The 19574-nt window shown below is 40.4% G+C and overlaps 1 long non-coding RNA gene across 1 annotated transcript in view; it reads right to left on the reverse strand.

Annotated features, from left to right (window-relative positions):
* Positions 1 to 15758, reverse strand: part of LOC139158481 (uncharacterized) — a 63795-nt gene extending 48037 nt beyond the window's left edge. Inside the window, exon 1 of the long non-coding RNA XR_011557699.1 lies at positions 15588 to 15758. This is a non-coding gene — a long non-coding RNA (uncharacterized lncRNA). The remainder of the gene's footprint in view (positions 1 to 15587) is intronic.
* Positions 15759 to 19574: the final 3816 nt, after the last annotated feature.

The raw sequence follows: 19574 nt of genomic DNA on the forward strand, positions 1-19574 counted from the left end.
GGAAGTTTTGAACTGAATACAGTGTTCCCTCAATTTTTGCGGGGGATGCGTTCCGAGACCGCCCGCGAAAGTCGAATTTCCGCGAAGTAGAGATGCAGAAGTAAATACACCATTTTTGGCTATGAACAGTATCACAAGCCTTCCCTTAACACTTTAAACCCCTAAATTACAATTTCCCATTCCCTTAACAACCATTTACTCACCATTATTACTGATGCTCACCATTGATATTTATAAACATAATTATTTATTAACAACAATTATTTTTTTTGTTATTTATTTGCAAAGAATTATTAGTTTGGCGATGGTGTATGACCTCATCGGGCGGGAAAAACCGTGGTATAGAAAAAAACCGTGAAGTATTTTTTAATTAATATTTTTTGAAAAATCGTGGTAGAGGCTATTCGCGAAGTTCGAACCCGCGAAAATCGAGGGAACACTGTATAGCATTTTCTCTTCCATCTTTATTGGAAATGTTTCACAACTTTGCCAACCGTTAATTTCCATTGTGCTTAATAGGATTTGTTTCTGAATAGACAGGATAGAGTTGCATTGTTTATGGTACCACATGGACCCTGGCACTTAAAATTAGAGAGGGTAAAATTACAGCTTTGGACCTTTACATATACCTTTCTTACTTCATCTATAGCAGCTTTTCTTTAAAAGTTGTGAGAGCAAAATATTTTGAATAAAATCTGGTTCTTCTCTTATGAACAGAGATGGCATCCTGAAATATTTATCTCCTTCCTTCTGGAAGCAATGAAAATGCTGAGCAGAGAAATTCTTCTGAATATTTTTCCTACCGGGACTCATTCAACAGGATTGAAAGGTAATTCACTTTATAAATTATTTCAAAGGAGAAGAGAGTTTTGTTGAAGTTCCCACAGATGCAACATGCTTAAGGCATTTCCATGTAGGTTCTTTGTGGCACTTTAGAAAAGCTAGCTCAGCTGGGGGAAATTTCAAGAAATGGTCCTCCCAGTTTCTCTCCACCATTAGGTAAAGAACTTCAAAAGTCTGTTTGTATTCAGCTGTGATACATGCACACCTTTTTCTGAATTTTGTATCACATGGGGGGGGAGGGGAGATGGAAGTGGTGAAGGATGAAAGAAGTTTAGCAAATGCTGAAAACTTTTTAATGGTAGACCAGTTCTTTATCTGAAAAATTACAGGTAAATGGTTGGACAGGGGTGGGTGATACTGGCAAAGGTGTGCCTTCTCAATCATTTTTCTCCTATATCCAGGAGAAAAATGGTTGAGCTGCAAGCAACAAAAAAAGTGTTGGGCAGAGTTACTTGGCCCATAACCTGTTGGGCAGAAAAATTTTTGCGCACACAGAAGTTAACCCACCAAGTAGCCACAGTTAATCACTATACCTAATTGAAGTCTTCAATGAAACACAGCAGCAGGCTTACTTGTAAAAATATATTTTACTCCTCTTTTATCAAACTGCTTCTGTAAATAAACTATCATACAATACTTTCTTATAACACTTATAATATCCACCACTGAAACCACTAAGCACTAACCACTAAATAACAAAACCACACTGTAACAAACTACCCATTGTACCAAATCACACTCTGTAATAAACCACTTTCTTTCTTTCTTTCTTTCTTTCTTTCTTTCTTTCTTTCTATTTATTTATTTATTAGATTTGTATGCCGCCCCTCTCTGTAACAAACCACACCCATGCAAGGGTGTTCCTCTTTAAATAGGATACAGCCAATCAGGTTGCAGTACAATTAGTAAATCCGTGATTACATGCTGATTATGGCTTACATCAGCCTCTCCCATGGTTACAAACCATTTACTTGCATTGTGATATTACCTTCAGAAATGAACATATTTCTGACACCTTCTCAACCATTTTTCTCCTATACCTAGGAGAAAAATGGTTGAGCTGCAAGAGACAAAAAAAGTGAGTGATTAATTCATTGGACCTTTTGAGTAAAGAGGAATTGCCTCATCCTGAGGATCTTTTGAAAAAGTATAGCAGACTTCACTTTGGTCCTTCTCATGGATGGGAAAAACCAATGGTTCTAAGTTGTGTGGGCTTGCTGAGATAGATGATAGATGGCAGACTTGCCATCCAGAAGTGATAATGCTAATAACAAAAGCAAGAACAGTTGCCTCAATACAATAAACCCACCCACCCCACAAAACAAGTTTTCAAATAGTGTCCATACCTCCTCCTTTCCTCCCCCCTCACTAAACTTATAAAACCAACTAGCAGCATTACAGACATATGCTGAATGGTGCCGGGATTTAATCATCATGGCAAGCCATCCCAGGCCACATTAAATAGCTTGCCAGATGGAAAAGCTGCCCTGTCTTGCTGTGTGTAGCACAAACAGCAAACTGCAACCAAAATGTTGATGGCAAAAATATCAGTATGAGACAGCTAAGAATTACTATCTGATGGGTGAATTGTTTATTTATTAAGATAAAAGAAATAAAATGCTACCTGCTATAGAGAATTGATGACAACTGCAATCACAATTTGGTCCAACCTGTCGGAGGTCTCACTACTAGGTGAGGAGAGGAGAGCAGATGGAAAATTCAAGTCAAAGTAGGTAAGGAATTGGTGAGAGATCACCTAGAACAGTGATGGCAAACCTATGGCACAGTTGCCACAGGTGGCATGCGGAGCCATATCTGCTGGCATACAAGCTGTTGTCCTAATTCAGTTCCAATATGTGTGTGTGCAGCCAGCTGATGTTTTGCTTGCACAGCAGCTCTGAGAGGGCCTTTTTGGCTTCCAGAGAGTCTCCAGGGGGGATGAGGGAGAGTGTTTTTACGCTTCGTCCAGCTCCAGGGAAGCATTTGGAGCCTGAGGAGGGCAAAACAGGAGTCTATTGGGCCCACCAGAAGTTGGGAAACAGGACATTTCCAGTCTCCAGAGCACCTCTGGGGGGGGTGGGGGAAGCAGTTTTCACCCTTCCCAGTGATTGAATTGTGGATGTGGGCACTTACGCATGAGCGATAGCGCTCGCCTAGGCTCTTTCAGCACCTAAGGAAAAAAAGATTCGACATCATTGACCTATAAGCTTTGAATCAATTCAAGTTCCCACCAGTATAGACTGCATTACTGGATGTTGAAGAAATTGGGGGATGCAATTTTAGGACTATTTGAGAATGGGGGATGGGGGACCGGAAGATTGGAAAAGAACTAGAAAAGGCTCCAAGGTTTGCTTGGGCAGTCAAGCCAGAGGGCAGAGAGAAACTCAAAGCACTGAGGGTTTCAGAAAGGCAGAATGTGCTCCTGGCACTAACAGTGAGTGACGTGAGTGACATCTAGTTGGCGACGCCCACCTGGTCACATGACCAAAAAGCCATGTCCACCAAATCATGCCCACAGAACCGATAGGAATTTTAAAAAAAATTTCACCACTGGTATCCAGGTCACCACAATATAAGAATATATAAGAGGAATGTGAAGAGTACAGAGAAAAACGACCAGGATGGCCAGGGCTCAGACACTAAATCCTACGTATGAAGAACAGTTAAAGAAATTGAATATATTTAACTTGAAGAAAAAACAGCAATACTTTTCAGCAAAATTTTAGTACATTTAAGCCTCTCACAAGGAAGATATTGATATATTTCTCATTGCTTCTGAGGATAGAATAGAATTTTATTGGCTAAGTGTGATTGGACACACAAGGAATTTGTCTTGGTGCATATGCTCTCAATGTACATAAAAGAAAAATATACATTTGTCAACAATCGTGTGGTACAACACTTAATGATTGTCATAGGGGTCAAATAAGCAATGAAGAAACAATCAATATTAATAAAAATCTTAGGATGCAAGCAACAAGTTACAGTCATACAGTCCTAAGTGGGAGGAAAAGGATGATAGGAATGATGAGAAAAACTAGTAGAAATAGAAGTGCAGATTTAGTAAAAAGTCTGACAGTGTTGGGGGAATTATTTGTTTAGTAGAGTGATGGCGTTCGGGAAAAACTGTTCTTGTGTCTAGTTGTCTTGGTGTGCAGTGCTGTGTAGTGACGTTTTGAGGGTAGGAGTTGAAACAGTTTGTGTACAGGATGCGAGGGGTCACTAAATATTTTCCCCGCCCTCTTTTTGACAGGGACAAGGACCAAGGGACAGAATTTTGCAAAGGGAGATTCAAAACAGGAGAAATGTTCTGACTGCAAGAGCCATTAAAGTTGGAGTTGTACTGTAGGTGCTACATTGTGGGAGGTTCCCAAGCAAAGATAAGACAACCATTTGCCTGAGATGCTTTGAAGACTCCCATCCTGGGCAAGTCATTGAACTGGGAGAACTCCAAGATCCTTCCAAACCCATGATTCTTTGGTTCACTGAGAACAATACGTGGCTTCTGCTTGTAGACAGGTAGAGGGGGTTTTTTTTGAGCTGAGAACAATTATCTCTGAGCTTCAGGGTCAAATGCTGCCTCAATGGAATGGGAAAGGCTTCTTTAGGCTCTGTTTCATTTGATCCGTTGTCAACCCCACAATGTTACTCTTCTCACAAAGTATAATCTCTTTCACTTCCTTTTCTACAACTGGAGAAAGGTCTCAAAGACTCTTTGTCCCTCATTCAAAGCCTCTCAATTAAGCATGAGGTGGCTATTGTGCCTACTCATTGAGACACAGGCTGAAACAGACTTCTTTTTAAAGCACGTTCTGTTGTTTCTTTTTCCTGATTCCTGTTATAAAACATGGCTATCTAACTTACTGAGTTCTCTCACATGCGCCTGGGCATGAACGCAGAAGCAGTTTGTAATTAAGAAAGAATCCATAGACAGAACAAGCTCCAACCATAGTAATGCTGTTCATACAATGCCCCAGACCACAAACATTCTCCCAAGCCCACTTTGTGCATTATTGTCATTCCACAGCACATGAAGAATTAAAGCTTTGGGGCTCTTGAGATTTTCAGGCATGTCAGGAGCACCTGGTCAGTCCTTGAGATAATGAAATGTGCTAAAAATTCAGAAACTTTACAATCCAAGTCGGTCATGTCCCAGGTTTGTTGTACCCTTCAAACAGATTTTGCAGAGGGTTGCTGATGAATATGGAATTTTGGCATATGGGTGCACGAGGGACAAAAAAAATACTGGCAGCTGAATTTATATCCAGCCTTGTTTATACATAATATGATATCCCAAAAATATTTTTAATAACAAAATTAAAATCAACATTGGCATCACTCTTAAAAATAATAAATATTTAAAAACTTGGGAAATAAATGTGTTTTCTTAACCTATTCCGAAATTGGAAGAATGAGACCCAAAAACATCTTGGTAGCCATGCAGAGAAAGTATTATTCATTCATTCATTCATTCATTCGTTCGTTCGTTCGTTTGTTTGTTTGTTTGTTTATTTTTATCTATCTATCTATCTATCTATCTATCTATCTATCTATCTATCTATCTATCTATCTATCTATCTATCTATCTATCTATCTATCTATCTATCTATTTAGTCCAATACACAATGAGGGTTTTAGTGGGTATATATCTATATACACATAGTAAAATACATGATGAAGGTTATAGAGGAGATACTCATAGTAAGATATATCTAAGAAATAATAGAAAAGAAGGTATAGTAATAGAACATACCAATGAAAGAATAGAAGAAGAGATATAGGAATAGAAGAAAGGTATAGGAGATATAGGAGAGCAATAGGACAGGGGATGGAAGGCACACTAGTGCACTTGTACTCGCCCTTTACTGACCTCTTAGGAATCTGGATAGGTCAGCCGTAGATAATCTAAGGGTAAAGTGTTGGGGGTTTGGGGATGACACTATGGAGTCCGGAGAATTTTCATAAATTCTCTGTAATTATTATGGTAGCCCTTTGTAGATTACTGCCTTGTTGTGGCAAAGGTACTTGCATAGCTCAATGAAGCTATGGCTATGCTATGCAGGGCCACCCAAGATGGACAGGTCATAGCAGAGAGCTTGGCAAAATATGATCCACTGGAGAAGGAAATGACAACCCACTCCAGTATTTTTGCCATGAAAACCCCATGGACAGTACCAAAAGGCAAAAAAGGTCCCTTTCTTTTGAAGGAGCCAAGCTTTCACCTCCTAATCTAGTATCCTCCAGATGTATTGGATTAATGTTTCTCAACCTTGGTCACTTGAATTTGTGTGGACCTCCACTCCCAGAATTCCACAGCCAGCCATGAAATTAGAACTATACAACTAAGGGCAAATTCCGAGGGGTTTGAAGGATTTAAGATGTGGGATTTTCAAGTGTGGCCTCATTCTTTTCCAGGTTTCCAGTCTTACATGGTCAGGCAAATACCAAAAAGGTTCAATGTAATTAAAGGGGAGCATAAAATAGAGGCCCCAAAATTCTGCTCCAACCATCTTGCGTTGTTTACATACATTTGGGCATTCATTGCAATTCTTTGCAGGCTGTTATTGTCAAACTTATAAAGGTCTTCAACATGATCTGGAACATTGGGATATCTGACTTGCTGATAGAGGAGAGGAGGGTAGGGTAGGGTGGGGTAGGGTAGGGGAGAATAGAGTAGAGTGGAGTAGAGTAGAGCAGAGCAGAGAAGAGAAGAGAAGAGAAGAGTTGGGAGGGATCTTGGATGTTTTCTAGTCCAACTCCCTGCTTAGGCAGGAAACCCTACACTACTTCAGACAAGTGATTATCCAATATCTTCTTAAAATCTTCCAGTGTTGGAGCATTGACAATTCTGGAGGCAAGCTCTTCCACTGATTAATTCTAACTAACTATTCTAACTATCAGAAAATTTCTTCTTAGTTCTAAGTTGCTTCTCTCCTCGATTACTTTCTTTCAACCCATTGTTTCTTTTCTCCTGGATAAGAGCTTACAAAGAGTAACTAATTTCATACATCTTAGGGCTGAATTGGTATGGTGTTAGACTAAAAAGGAAACTGCTGTTTTAACACTAATATATGAAGGGCGGCCAAAAGTTTGACTAATTTACGTTGGAGATGAGATGCAGGGAATGTCACGGGGATTCAGCAGATAAAGGATGTTTCTAAAGGAACTTTGTTACAGATTTAGATGCAGAAGGAGAAAGGCTCTACGGGTGCCTGAAAAGGAAGTATACATTATATCCAAATTAATTGAACAAAGTTATTTTTAGAAAACCCCCGAAAAACTGTGAAGAGAACGTTGGATAATTTTGTTGTTGTAAATTATTTGTTCCAAATTATCTCTTAGCTTAAAAGATGTTTTCCCCTCTTTTGGGGATCCAGATGTTTCTTTGCATGCAAAGAACAGATTGTGTGTGCACGTGTGCTGGTTGGAGGCAATTTTCAGCAGTAAAATCAGTTGGCAAGAGAAGCGTCAACTATTTCCTCCCCAGTTCTTTGTTTTAAAAAAGTGTACTCCCCGAAGCTTGTTTTTCATGCAACACCCACCCACCCCAGTTATTTTGCATGGATGAGTTGCATACCATGTATGTACAATTTCATCTTTTCTTTCTCTTCTCTTCTGTACATATTCTGGGGGGGTTGGCTTGCAGTGAAAAGCTGGATCAGAATTGTCTCCACCCCAGAAAACCTGTAGATTATTTTAATTATTATCTAGATAGGCACAAAATACAGAAGGATCTTAACAGGCTTGAACATTGGGCACTATCTAACACAGTGTTTCCCAACCTTGGCCACTTGAAGATATCTGGACTTCAACTCCCAGAATTCCCCAGAAAAACACTGGATTAGGGGACTAGAGGCTAAAACATATGAAGAAAGGTTGCAGGAACTGGGCATGGTCAATTTTAATGAAAAGAAGGACCAGGGGAGACATGATAGCAGTCTTCCAGTATCTCAGTGGTTGCCACAAAGAAGAGGGAATCAACCTATTCTCAAAAGTACCTGAGGGTAGAACAAGAAGCAATGGCTGGGAACTAAACAAGGAGAGAAGTAACTTAGAACTAAGGAGAAATTTCCTGACAGCTAAAACAATTAATATGTGGAAACAGCTTGCCTCCAGAAATTGTGAATACTCCAACACTATTCTATTTTACTCAATAGGATTTAGAAAAGAACAAAGAAGAGAGGTCAGTTTTCCAAAACATCTGAAGGCAGAATAAGAAACAGTGGATGGAAACTAATCAAGGAGAGAAGCAACTTGGAATTAAGGGGAAACTTCCTACAAGTGAGGACAATTAACCAACAGAACTGTTTGGCTTCAGAAGTTGTGGGTGCTCCATCACTGGAGGCCTTAAAGAAGAGACTGTACAGTCATTTGTCTGGAATGGTATAGGGCCCCCTGCTTAAGTAGGGATTGCACTAGGACCATGATGGTGAACCTAAGGCATGCATGCCACAAGTCGAAGGCGGAGTAATATCAGAAGGCATGTGAGGCATTGCCCTATGTCAACTCCATGTATGCTGGCCATGCTGGCCAGCCAATTTTATTTTATTTTATTTATTTTATTTTATTTATTTAGTCCAATACACAATGAAGGTTATAGAGAATATCAAAGAAAGAATAGAAGAAAAGATATAGGAATAAAATATGTCAATGAAGAATAAAGGAAAAAATATAAGAATGGAATAAAAGATTTATGAGATATAGGAGAGACAATTAGACAGGGGACGGAAGGCATGCTAGTGCACTTATGCACGCCCCTTACTGACCTCTTAGGAATCTGGAGAAGTCAATCGTGGACAGTCTAAGGGTAAAATGTTGGGGGTTAGGGGTTGACACTGCGGAGTCTGGTAATGAGTTCCATGCTTCGACAACTCGATTACTAAAGTCGTATTTTTTACAGTCAAGTTTGGAGCGGTTAATATTAAGTTTGAATCTGTTGTGTGCTCTTGTGTTGTTATGGTTGAAGTTGTTGACAGGTAGGATGTTGCAGCATATGATCTTGTGGGTAATACTTAGATCAAGTTTAAAGCGTCGTAGTTCTAAGCTTTCTAGACCCAGGATTGTAAGTCTAGTTTCATACAGTATTCTATTACGAGGGGAGGAATGCAGGGTTCTTCTGGTGAAGTATCTCTGGACATTTTCTAGAGTGTTAATGTCCGAGATGTGGTATGGGTTCCAAACAGATGAGCTGTATTCGAGGATGGGTCTGGAGAAAATTTTGTAAGCTCTTGTGAGTAGTGTGAGATTGCCGGAGCAGAAGCTACGTAGGATCAGATTAACAACTCTCAAAGCCTTTTTGGCTATGTTGTTGCAGTGAGCTTTGGCACTTAAGTCATTTGATATTAGTATTCGAAGGTCTTTTACTGAGTAGGGGTTGGCTGTGAGATTTTATTTTATTCAGTTTATATATGAAGTTCAGATTTCTTGGGGAAAGTCATTTTCACCCTCCAGAGTCTTCAGGAAAGCCTCCTGAAGCCTGGGGATGGTCCAATGGGCCGACCGGAACTTCATTTCCGAAATTCTGGTTTGTCCATTTGGCTGTTTTTCATGAGGGGGGGGGGGGGGGAGTTGTGCGCATCTATGGGTTGGGGACATGGGTGTGGGCATGTTGCGTGAGCTAGCGTGTACACACATACACACCCTTTTGGTACGCGAACCAAAAAAAGGGTTTGCTATCACTAGAAGATATCCAAGGTCCCTTCCAATTCTGTTATTCAAGTATGTCCTGGTATTGTAACTGCAATCTGGCTCCCTCCAAGATAGCTTATGTTTTGCTGCTGTAATTCTTCCGCCTTCCCATTCCCAGTGGCCAAAGACAGCACCTGGGGACATCGCCTTCACATTGAACACGAAGTGCCCATGTGGGAGTTGGAGAAAAACATGTAATTTTGACAGAAAGTGTCTGTCTGTCTGTCTCTCTTCCTCCCTCCCTCTCTTCCCACCCTCCTTCTTCCTCTCCTTGTGTGTATGTGCGCACACAAACGTCTGCCAACTGCAACTGAAGTAAAGTACCAGCTTGTTTACATGTAAATCTAATGACCGATGCTTTGGCAGGAAACTTTTATTTTAAGAATGCCCTTCCTAGAGCTGCGTAGGAGGTTCTATTAAGCATGTGGAATGTTTACTGCATACCAGAAGCAAGAGATTATACAGACACAGAGATTAAAACACACACACACACAAAACACCTACTATTTCTCAACCACATATGGTGTCTGTAGATTTCCTTCTGCTAGTTCACATGGAAACACAAATACACGCAACCCTCTTTTCTAAGAACTGTCTCCGAGTACAGCTTCCCCCGAAGCATTATAAAACAGATAACTTCCTACCATGTTGTCAATTGCGCATTGTAACGGCTGCTGCCTTCAGGCTGGTGGGTGCTAGAAGAACAGGGCTTTGGCCCTGACTCAACTTTTCTCAGGATCCAGCTTTCCAGGAAGAAGTTTCAAATTTAGAGCCTAGAAGTGCTTGGTAGAGAAAAGAGGAAGGGGGTCAGAGAAGGCTATCAGCTGCTTCAAGTTCTGGAGGTTTCCAGAACTTTCCACTTGGGAAATTGCCAGAAAAGTCAGTATTTGTGAAGCAATGCAGACAGTGTGTCAATGCCAGAAGGTGAGAAATACCGGTACTTAGATCAAGCTACAAGAGTTGATAAGTTATGACCATTGAAGACAGGACAAGGTCTTGGAAAAAGGACCTGCTGCAAGAATCCAGTAACAAAGAAAACACACATTGTTGCTTTCAACTGAACTTAGCACTTTTATTAATGCAAGAATTGGGACTATTTGGGGGCTATTGTTCTATAGTCATAAGATTGCCATTAAAAATCCCTGGCATTATCTTTTAAGAGTCTATATGGAAGGGCCCAAGTAGATTCTTGAGAAAGCTCTAAAAATTCTCACAAGAGCAGGTAGACACCAATTTTTGATGTCCGTTAATATCTCCTCCTCGTAACATTGTTTGAACAGACAATAGTACAGTTTGTTTATTTGTCAATCATTTGCTAGGCCAGAAAGCAAATAACGAATTACTCCAAAAGCTCGTTACGGTCTGAGCTTTACTTCTTTCTGGCTGAGCTTTACTTCTTTCTGCATACATTTTGGTGCTCTCCATATCTTTTCAATTAAGATTAGAATTAGAAATAAAATAACAAAGTTGGAAGGGACCTTGGAGGTCTTCTAGTCCAACCCTATTCCACTTCAGACAACATCTTCTTTAAAACGTCCAGTGTTGGAGCATTCACAACTTTGGGAGGCAAATTGTTCCACAGGAACTTTCAGGAAAATTCTCCTTAGTTCTAAGTTGCTTCTCTCCTTGATTAGTTTATACCCATTGCTTCTTGTTCTACCCTCAGGTGCTTTGGAGAATAGTTTGATGCCCTCTTTTTTGTGCCAACCCCATAGATATTGGAACACTGCTATCATGTCTCCCCTTGTCCTTCTTTTCACTAATGCCCGACCGGTGGCTTAAACCTCTGGCCGAAATTGCCCCCGGAGCAGGGGGATGCTGCATTTGGCTCCATGGAGCCCCGAACTTCCAGTTTCCGGTGAAACCGGAAGTTCGGCTTTTGGCAGCATGCCAAAGAGGCACGCTGCCTTCTGGAGGCAAGGGGAGGTCCTTGATCCGAACAGGACCTCCTCCTTGCTGGGACTGACTCTGAAGCGAACACCCGCCCGCCCTCCCCTATCAAGAGTGTATCTTTAGGAGGTTGCTTCGGGGCCAAATAGGAATTTTTTGCGGCCTCCCCTTTAGAGGTGGTCCTTTTTTAGCCTATTCTACACTAACGGTATGGATGGAATGGTTAGAGGGTGCGGCGCACATAGATTTTAGACCTAGGCTTCCCTTTGGTCACTGCGGTTTGGCAGATTAGGGGCGGAAATGGGCAGTACAAGTGACCGTGCATGCTCCTTTGGGCATCTTTTAAAAGGGTGATGGACTGCCTCTCTCCAGGAACTAGAGGTTAGAACAACATCGGGAATTGGAGAGAGGATGCCCATGGGACTCACCTGATCCAATTTCCCTTGGGGATTGGAGGGTGAGCTCCTCCCACACGCCAAAGGGGCGTGACTCCGATCCAGGTGAAGGTGGCTACCTTTACCTGGTTCAGCAAGGAGTTATGCCCAATGTTGCCAAGGAAGGTTCTGGCAGGAATTTCCGCCCCATTAGTTTTGGCCGCTGCAGGTCCTTAGTTATAGTTGAATTTAAATATTTAAATTTACATATTTAAAGTTATGTTATTTAAATGTATGTTAATTTAATAAAGTGACCCTTTATTTAATCCATACAATGTCTCAGCGTCTTTACTCCACTTCCGGGGCAAAGCTAGACATACCCAGTTCCTGCAACTGTTCTTCGTAGTTGGGATACATACCGTGTTTCCCCGATAGTAAGACCCCCCCGATTGTAAGACATATGGGGGGTTTCAGGGGGGTCGGCTTATATAAGCCATACCCCGAAAGTAAGACATATGTCTTATTTTCGGGGAAACACGGTAGTATAAAAGGAATTAAAGGGGGAAAAAACTAGACAAATACTATTGCTGCGCCCTCCTTCACCAGCCTCCTTTCCGGCAGCTCCCTGCGCGCCCCTCGCCTTCGCTCGCCGCGGCGCCACCGCCTCTTCCCCTGCCGAGGCTCAGCTGCAAGCGGCCAGCAAGGCCGATCGGCTCCGAGGCGAGCGGACGGAGCTGCGCCCTCCTTCGCCCGCCTCCTTTCCGCTCGCCTCGGAGCCGATCGGCCTCACTGGCCGCTTGCAGCTGAGCCTCGGCAGGGGAAGAGGCGGTGGCGCCGCGGCGAGCGAAGGCGAGGGGCGTGCAGGGAGCTGCCGGAAAGGAGGCTGGTGAAGGAGGGCGCAGCTCCGGCCACTCGCCTCGGAGTCGATCGGCCTCGCTGGCCGCTTCCCCTGCCGAGGCTCAGCTGCAAGCGGCCAGCGAGGCCGATCGGCTCCGAGGCGAGCGGCCGGAGCTGCGCCCTCCTTCACCAGCCTCCTTTCTGGCAGCTCCCTGCGCGCCCCTCGCCTTCGCTCGCCGCGGCGCCACCGCCTCTTCCCCTGCCGAGGCTCAGCTGCAAGCGGCCAGCGAGGCCGATCGGCTCCGAGACGAGCGGAAAGGTGAGTGGTGCGGTCAGGCGCCCTCCTTTGCCCGCCTCCTTTCCCGCAGCTCCCCGTGCCCGAAGACGAGCCGGCCCCGGTGCCTGGGACAATGTAAGACATACCCCCAAAGTAAGACACAGTGGGGCTTTTGGGGGTAAAAAGATAGTAAGACACTGCCTTACTATCGGGGAAACACGGTATCTGATGTTCCCTGAGTTCTATATTCCACATACACACACAGCAGCATCCCAGATAAATAAATATAAATGTCAAAAGACAAAAAATTATGAAGCATTGAATATTTTCTCAAGATCATATTTTTTTAAGCATTGCTCATACCAATTTCCTTCTTCCTAAATAGCTGGCTCATTTCTCTATTTCATTTGAGCAAAGACTATATAACATCTATAAGAAATTGTTCCTTATCTAAGTACCGGTATGTAGGCAGCATACTCCCAAAATACAACCATAATAATTTTTTAAGAATATAATGCTATGGATATTTCTTCTGAAGTTAACAACTAAATTCCTTTGGCTACAGGAAAAATTATCAGAAGAACTCTTGAATATCTGTGCTTAACGTTAGGTTCAAGCTGTATGTTCATATTTTAAACATTTTTGAACAAATCAATATGAAGTTTTAAATATTATTTCTCAGTGGCAAAAGATGAAAGTTTAGGATAAGAATGTCTTCAGCTTATTCAATATTTAATAACTGTTTATGAATATTTATTCATAAAGATTGTGAAAATGTATTGTGATTTTTAAAAATAAATTGTGGGAGAAATCCACCTGTGGGCTGCCTATCCAGATAAGGATAGCCAGATCTTAAAATGGCAGAGTTACACTCTGCGTATTTAGCCATTTTTCCAATATGCATTTTAAAAAAAACATTTGATGGCAAAAATAATATTGTATTTTCCCATGCAAATAGTGAAGAGTTTCTCTACTGATGATAATAATAGATATAAATAAGAGAGAATGGTACAGAGGTTATGTAACTGTGCAGTTCTCAGAGAGTTATTTTCCTTTTAACAATTTGATTCTGAACTGCTCTTTCATTTGCTTTTTATAATATTTCAGTTTATTATGTGTTCTCTTACCCTCTTCTTTCGCAGTTATTTGATGTTAGTCTCTGCTTAACCACAACTGCTGTCAGAGTTGGCCCAAACATTTTCTGCCTGAGCCAAAATATAGCTGGTAACCAGCTCCAGACTCTACATCCAGACCTCACTGTAAGGATTATTTCTTTACCAAATCAGTTTCTCTTCCAGGACTATCAGAAATAAGTTTCTTCATTCTTGTTTCCCTCTAGGATCAATGTTGATGCCTCTGTTAATTTATTCACTATAAATCAGCAGAGGTCACCCTATAGCTTGCCAGGGCTTCTAGAATTTTGTGTGAAAAATCAAGTCCAGATAAAATCTTTCCACATTCCTACATATATATCTAACATGGTTATGATGGCTGGTCACAACCAGATGTTAAGATAGCATTTGGCATTGTTGTCCACCTGTTGAGACCTTCCCAAGGACCTGGGATAGGCAGATTTTGCTGTTTGATAGTGTTAAGGGTATTTTTTAAAAATGTAAGCTCTAAGTAATATTGCCTTTTGCAATTAACAGATGGGTGATTTTGTGTGTTCCAATGGTGTTCAAGTGGTGTTCCATGATTTGGGGTTTGCATCTGAGGACATATTACTACTGGCATTATCTTTGTTTTCTTTTGCCATATTTATTCTGTTTGGAGGTCTTTATATTTTGTGGGGTTTTTTTCCAGCTCTTTCTCTTCTGTTCTGCTGCTTCCAATTATTGCAACCTCCATTATCCATACTTTCATTCTTTCTCACCAACAATGGTTAAATATGATGTATCATATAGTCCCAGAACCATTTAGCTTCTTCATTTTCTCTTACTTTATTTATTTTGTGATCCCACCAATTATTGCTTGCAGGCAAGTAGTATTTCTTACAGATATGTCAATGCACCATTGCTGCTAACCAGTAGTATTCACTTTCCTTGCCTACTGGTTCGCAAATATGAGCATGCATGCATAGCCTTCCACCCATGCGCACAGCCTCAAAAATGTGTATAAATGGGATGTGATGTCATCTGAGTGGGCAGGCCAACCAACAGTCAGTGCCACCAGTTCGCTCGAACCGGATCGAACCAACTGAATACCACCTCTGCTGCTAACAGATTTTACAAAATTTGGGACTGAGAATTTTGGAAGTTTATTTATTTATTTATTAGATTTGTATGCCACCCCTCTCCGAAGACTGGGGGTGGCTCACAACAACAATAGAACAATTCAAGACAAATCTAATAATTTAAAAACATTTAAAAAACCGTTATTAAAGCAGACATACACACAAACATACCACACATAAATTGTATAGGCCCGGGGGAGATATCTCAATTCCCCCATGCCTGATGTTCTTCTCAACACATCTCAAAGCTACCATATTGAGAAAGGTGGTGAAAGGAAGTCCAGTTTCTTCATTTGATCTTCTAAATGCTTTATTCTGGTTTCACAACTCAGATGGAATTCACTACTATTGACTAAAAGATTTTCTTTGCTCACTTTCCCTTTTCACTAGAATTATACACACCTCCCTTTCCTTTGTCTTGTGACACTATGATTTATCAGCTCACCATTCAGTTTTTCCTCCAGCTTTCCACTTCCAAGAGTCCAACCATTGAGTAGAACACACCTTCATGTACAAACATCCATGATAGCCTGGAGGGGCAAGTAGAGGCAGGTCAGAACAAATGCATGATTAATGGAGTGTATCTCTAAAGATAAGAGCATGCTAATCTCTTAAGATAAGAACTCTCCTTCAAACAAGGTGATCTATCCATGCCTAAAGTAGGTGACATAAGCCCACTGCTACCTAGTTAATAAAATAGAGTAATCAGTTACTTATTAATGCAGTGCTAAACTATATTTCCACATTATAATCTGCTCTGAATTCAGGCTGAATCGAAAACAAACCATTAAGCTCTTCACTGCTGTGAAATGGGCAGCCCTATACATCATAAAAATAATAAAATAAAATAAAAACAAGTGCAAGATAAACTTTGCAAAGAAAACATTAGACAAGATGAATTATTAAGTCCAGAAGGTACTATTGAGAGACTATGATTAAAGCTAGGTTTTCACTACTCTCCAGAAAGCATAAGAGTGAAGACCATTTTTATATCAAGAGGTAAGCTGTTATAAAGGAGGCAAGTAGCTATTTGATTCCATCATATCTCATAGTAAGAGCAGTCTAATACTTTACCTGAAATATATAAAACTGATTGATGAGGTTATCAAGAGTTGAAGGTACAATATTATCCTCACTGAGTGAGACTCAGTTTGCAGAAACTATATTGATTCTCCCATCTTTCTATAGTTAGTGGAATCATGGAGGATGGACAGACAAACACATCTTTGTGCAAATGTCTTTTTCACATGGCTTTAAACATTTTTAAAAAGCTTTTCATTTGGCACAAACTTCACCGTCCCCATATTAATTGCCTTGTAAAGAGGATACACTTCACTAAAGCATGGAATGACTTAAGCTTGCATACATACAGGATGCATTCCAAAAGTAATGCAATTATCTTTTTAAAAGTAATTTATTGAACAGATTTGCACAAACACTTAAAATTCTTCAAAATACTGTCCTTGGGCCTCTACACATTTTTTCCAGCGACTCTGCCATGACCGGTACCCACCCTGGAAGGAATCTTGCAAGGTCTTTGTCATGGCTGATTGGATCTCTTCTATGGACAAAAAATAGGTTCCTTTCAGGGCTGCCTTAATCTGAGGGAATAAAAAGAAGTCTGCTGGGGTGACATCAGGACTATGGGGGTGGGGCAGCGTTGGCACACGGTGTTTGGCCAGGAACTCATGGACTCGTAGCGCGTTGTGACAAGATGTGTTGTCATGATGGAGTTGCCAGGTAGCAGAGATGTCTTTTCTCATCCTGATGACCCTTTTTCGGAGTCATTCCAGCACATCCAGATAGTAGGCAGTGTTAACTGTCTGTCCTTGAGGAACAAACTCCTTATGGATCACTCTTTTACTATCGAAAAAGACAATGAGCATTGTTTTCACTTTTGATTTGCTAATTCTTGCCTTTTGGGGCTTGGGGGACTGGTCAGTGTGCCACTCAGAGCTTTGGCGTTTTGTTTCTGGTTTGTATTCAAAAACCCAGGTTTCATCACCATTGATGACACTGTCCAAATAATACCATTCAATTTCTATACATTGCAAAAGTTCACTTGAAATTTCCACTCGGTTGGTCTTTTGGTCATCTGACAACACCCTGGGCATATGCTTGGGACACACTTTCCTCATCGCTAAATCTTCAGTAACAATTCGAAACACAACAGTAGATGACAAGTTCAGTTCATTGGCAACCATCTTGATACTCAATCGACGGTCAGAGTCCAACAATTGTTGAACACAAGCCATATTGTTGTTGTTTTTGCTGGTTGATGGCCACCCAGAGCGTTGTTCATCGTGAACCTCTTCCCGACCCTCCTTAAAGGCCTTTAACAATCTCAAAACCTGTGAGTAGAACAGAGCAGAGTCCCCATAAGCCTCACAAATCATTTTGTTAGTCTCCTCAAGAGATTTTTTCAGTTTAGCACAAAACTTAATTGCATAACATTGCTCAATTGTTGATTCCATTTTTTGTGTGACATGGTCGGTGGTTTGTGATCTTTCAGCTGCCATCAGTTCAAGGAAATATAAAGAAAAAAAATATTGAATGAAATGAAATAAAATGTTGAAATTGTTCAAGTACACCTAACAGCTGCTTTACTTATAAGAAGCCTTCATCTAATAGACCAAAGAAGGGCCAATCTATGATTGACAATCACGGGTGATAATATGAAATGGCTGTTAAAGCTCCTTTTGATTGTGCTGCAGAATTTCAATGGTGCAACTGCTAAAAACATGGTGGTATGCCTTCGTGACTTTTTTTGTGTGTGACAGGAAATTTATGAAACTTGTGGTCCTAAGTATGATTAATGTAGTTTAATAAATATTTCAAACAAAATCTTTGAAAACCCCATATTTATTCATAAACGTGGCACAACTTTAGTGCCCCATTTACTGGGATCTCAATTCTCACATATTATGTGTGGTCCTTAGGCACCAAAATGCAATATCTTTTTGCAATATAAGGCTTACAATAAGTGGCTTTTTGATATTTAATAAGTGCATGTGTTTGATTTGCTCCAGTTTTACACAGTGGACTTACACAGTGAACTTACACAGTGAAATGAAAATTCTCTTCAATGTGAAGAGAATTATTAATAACAAGGACACTTTCTCACAGGGACTAGCTTTGCCCTCATAACTTAAGAAGTGTTTTTAGGCCAGACATCTGGTAAAGATTCATGGTGTACTATTCTTTCATATTGCCAATACAATTGTAATACAGCTTTGCTTATTGGTTGGTATCAAAATAGGAAAGATGTTTTAATTGATAGCACTGGCAGCTTTGTTGACAATACTCCTTATATTAAAACTTCTCCAATAACAAATCACCAAACTCGCCATATAGTCCTACAAAATGGATCTAAAGTATACATTTGATGTTTCGTTCAGGTTTTCCATCATAAATATTGTCAAGATATTTTCAAACAAATGTTACCAAATGCTTCATATTTCATTTGCTTTCTAATAAAGCAAAAAAAAAAAAAATCAGGTAAAAAAAATCATATTGCATATATTTGGACCACAGTTAAATCGGTTTGCATGCAAAGTTCATAATAATTATCTAATTGTATTGATACCAAGGAGTCTGATAGCATCTTTTTATTAAGATATTTTTAAAGGCACAAGCAATACTTTACTTAGCCATTCCACTGCACCAACAGATATAGTAGAATGGCTAAATTAATGTAGAATTTAAATAACCCATTGTCTCAACAAACACAATAAGTTTTTAACATATCAAAATTGCTAAATTGATAGGATACTTCTAATGATTAATCTATTTACATGTATTCTTCACCTATTTGTTCCTCCTTTGCTCTTGGTCTCATCCCAGTTTAAACTTACATCAATTTAGCTACTCCGTTGCATCTAATGAACTGAGTTGCAGCACACAAAAGTTTATGGGTATTAATAAAAGTTATTAGTCTGAAAACTGCTAGGAGATTTTTGGCTACCACAAACTAAAATGCAAAGCTATCTGACAGTTTTGCGATGAAACAAGAAGAAAAAAATCCCCAAAAATCTGCATTACACAGCTATGGTTTTGCAATCAGTACCTACTAAGGATGAGAAATAGCTAGGAAAAAAAATCAGAATACAGAAAAAGATTGTTTTTTTCCTCCCTCGCCCCCCTTTCCCATGAAGCTACAGGAAACCAAGTTCCATTCATTCATTTATTTAGCCAAGGGAAACCCATCTCTGGTGTTTCAAAGCCAAAATTAGAAGATGTAACCATCGTGTAGGTCTACCACATTCACCAAAATGAAGATCATCACTGACAGCACATCTCTTAATGATCCTTCATTTGTGATCCAAATTTACTTCTGCCTTCCACAAACTAGTAATTATATAATTTTCCCTACCCTAAGTTACAGGATTCCAAAATGTCAATATGAACTTGAACCCATTTCAACCAGGTGGGC

The sequence above is a fragment of the Erythrolamprus reginae genome, chromosome 2, assembly GCF_031021105.1.
Source record: "Erythrolamprus reginae isolate rEryReg1 chromosome 2, rEryReg1.hap1, whole genome shotgun sequence".
Classification (NCBI taxonomy): Eukaryota; Metazoa; Chordata; class Lepidosauria; order Squamata; family Dipsadidae; genus Erythrolamprus; species Erythrolamprus reginae.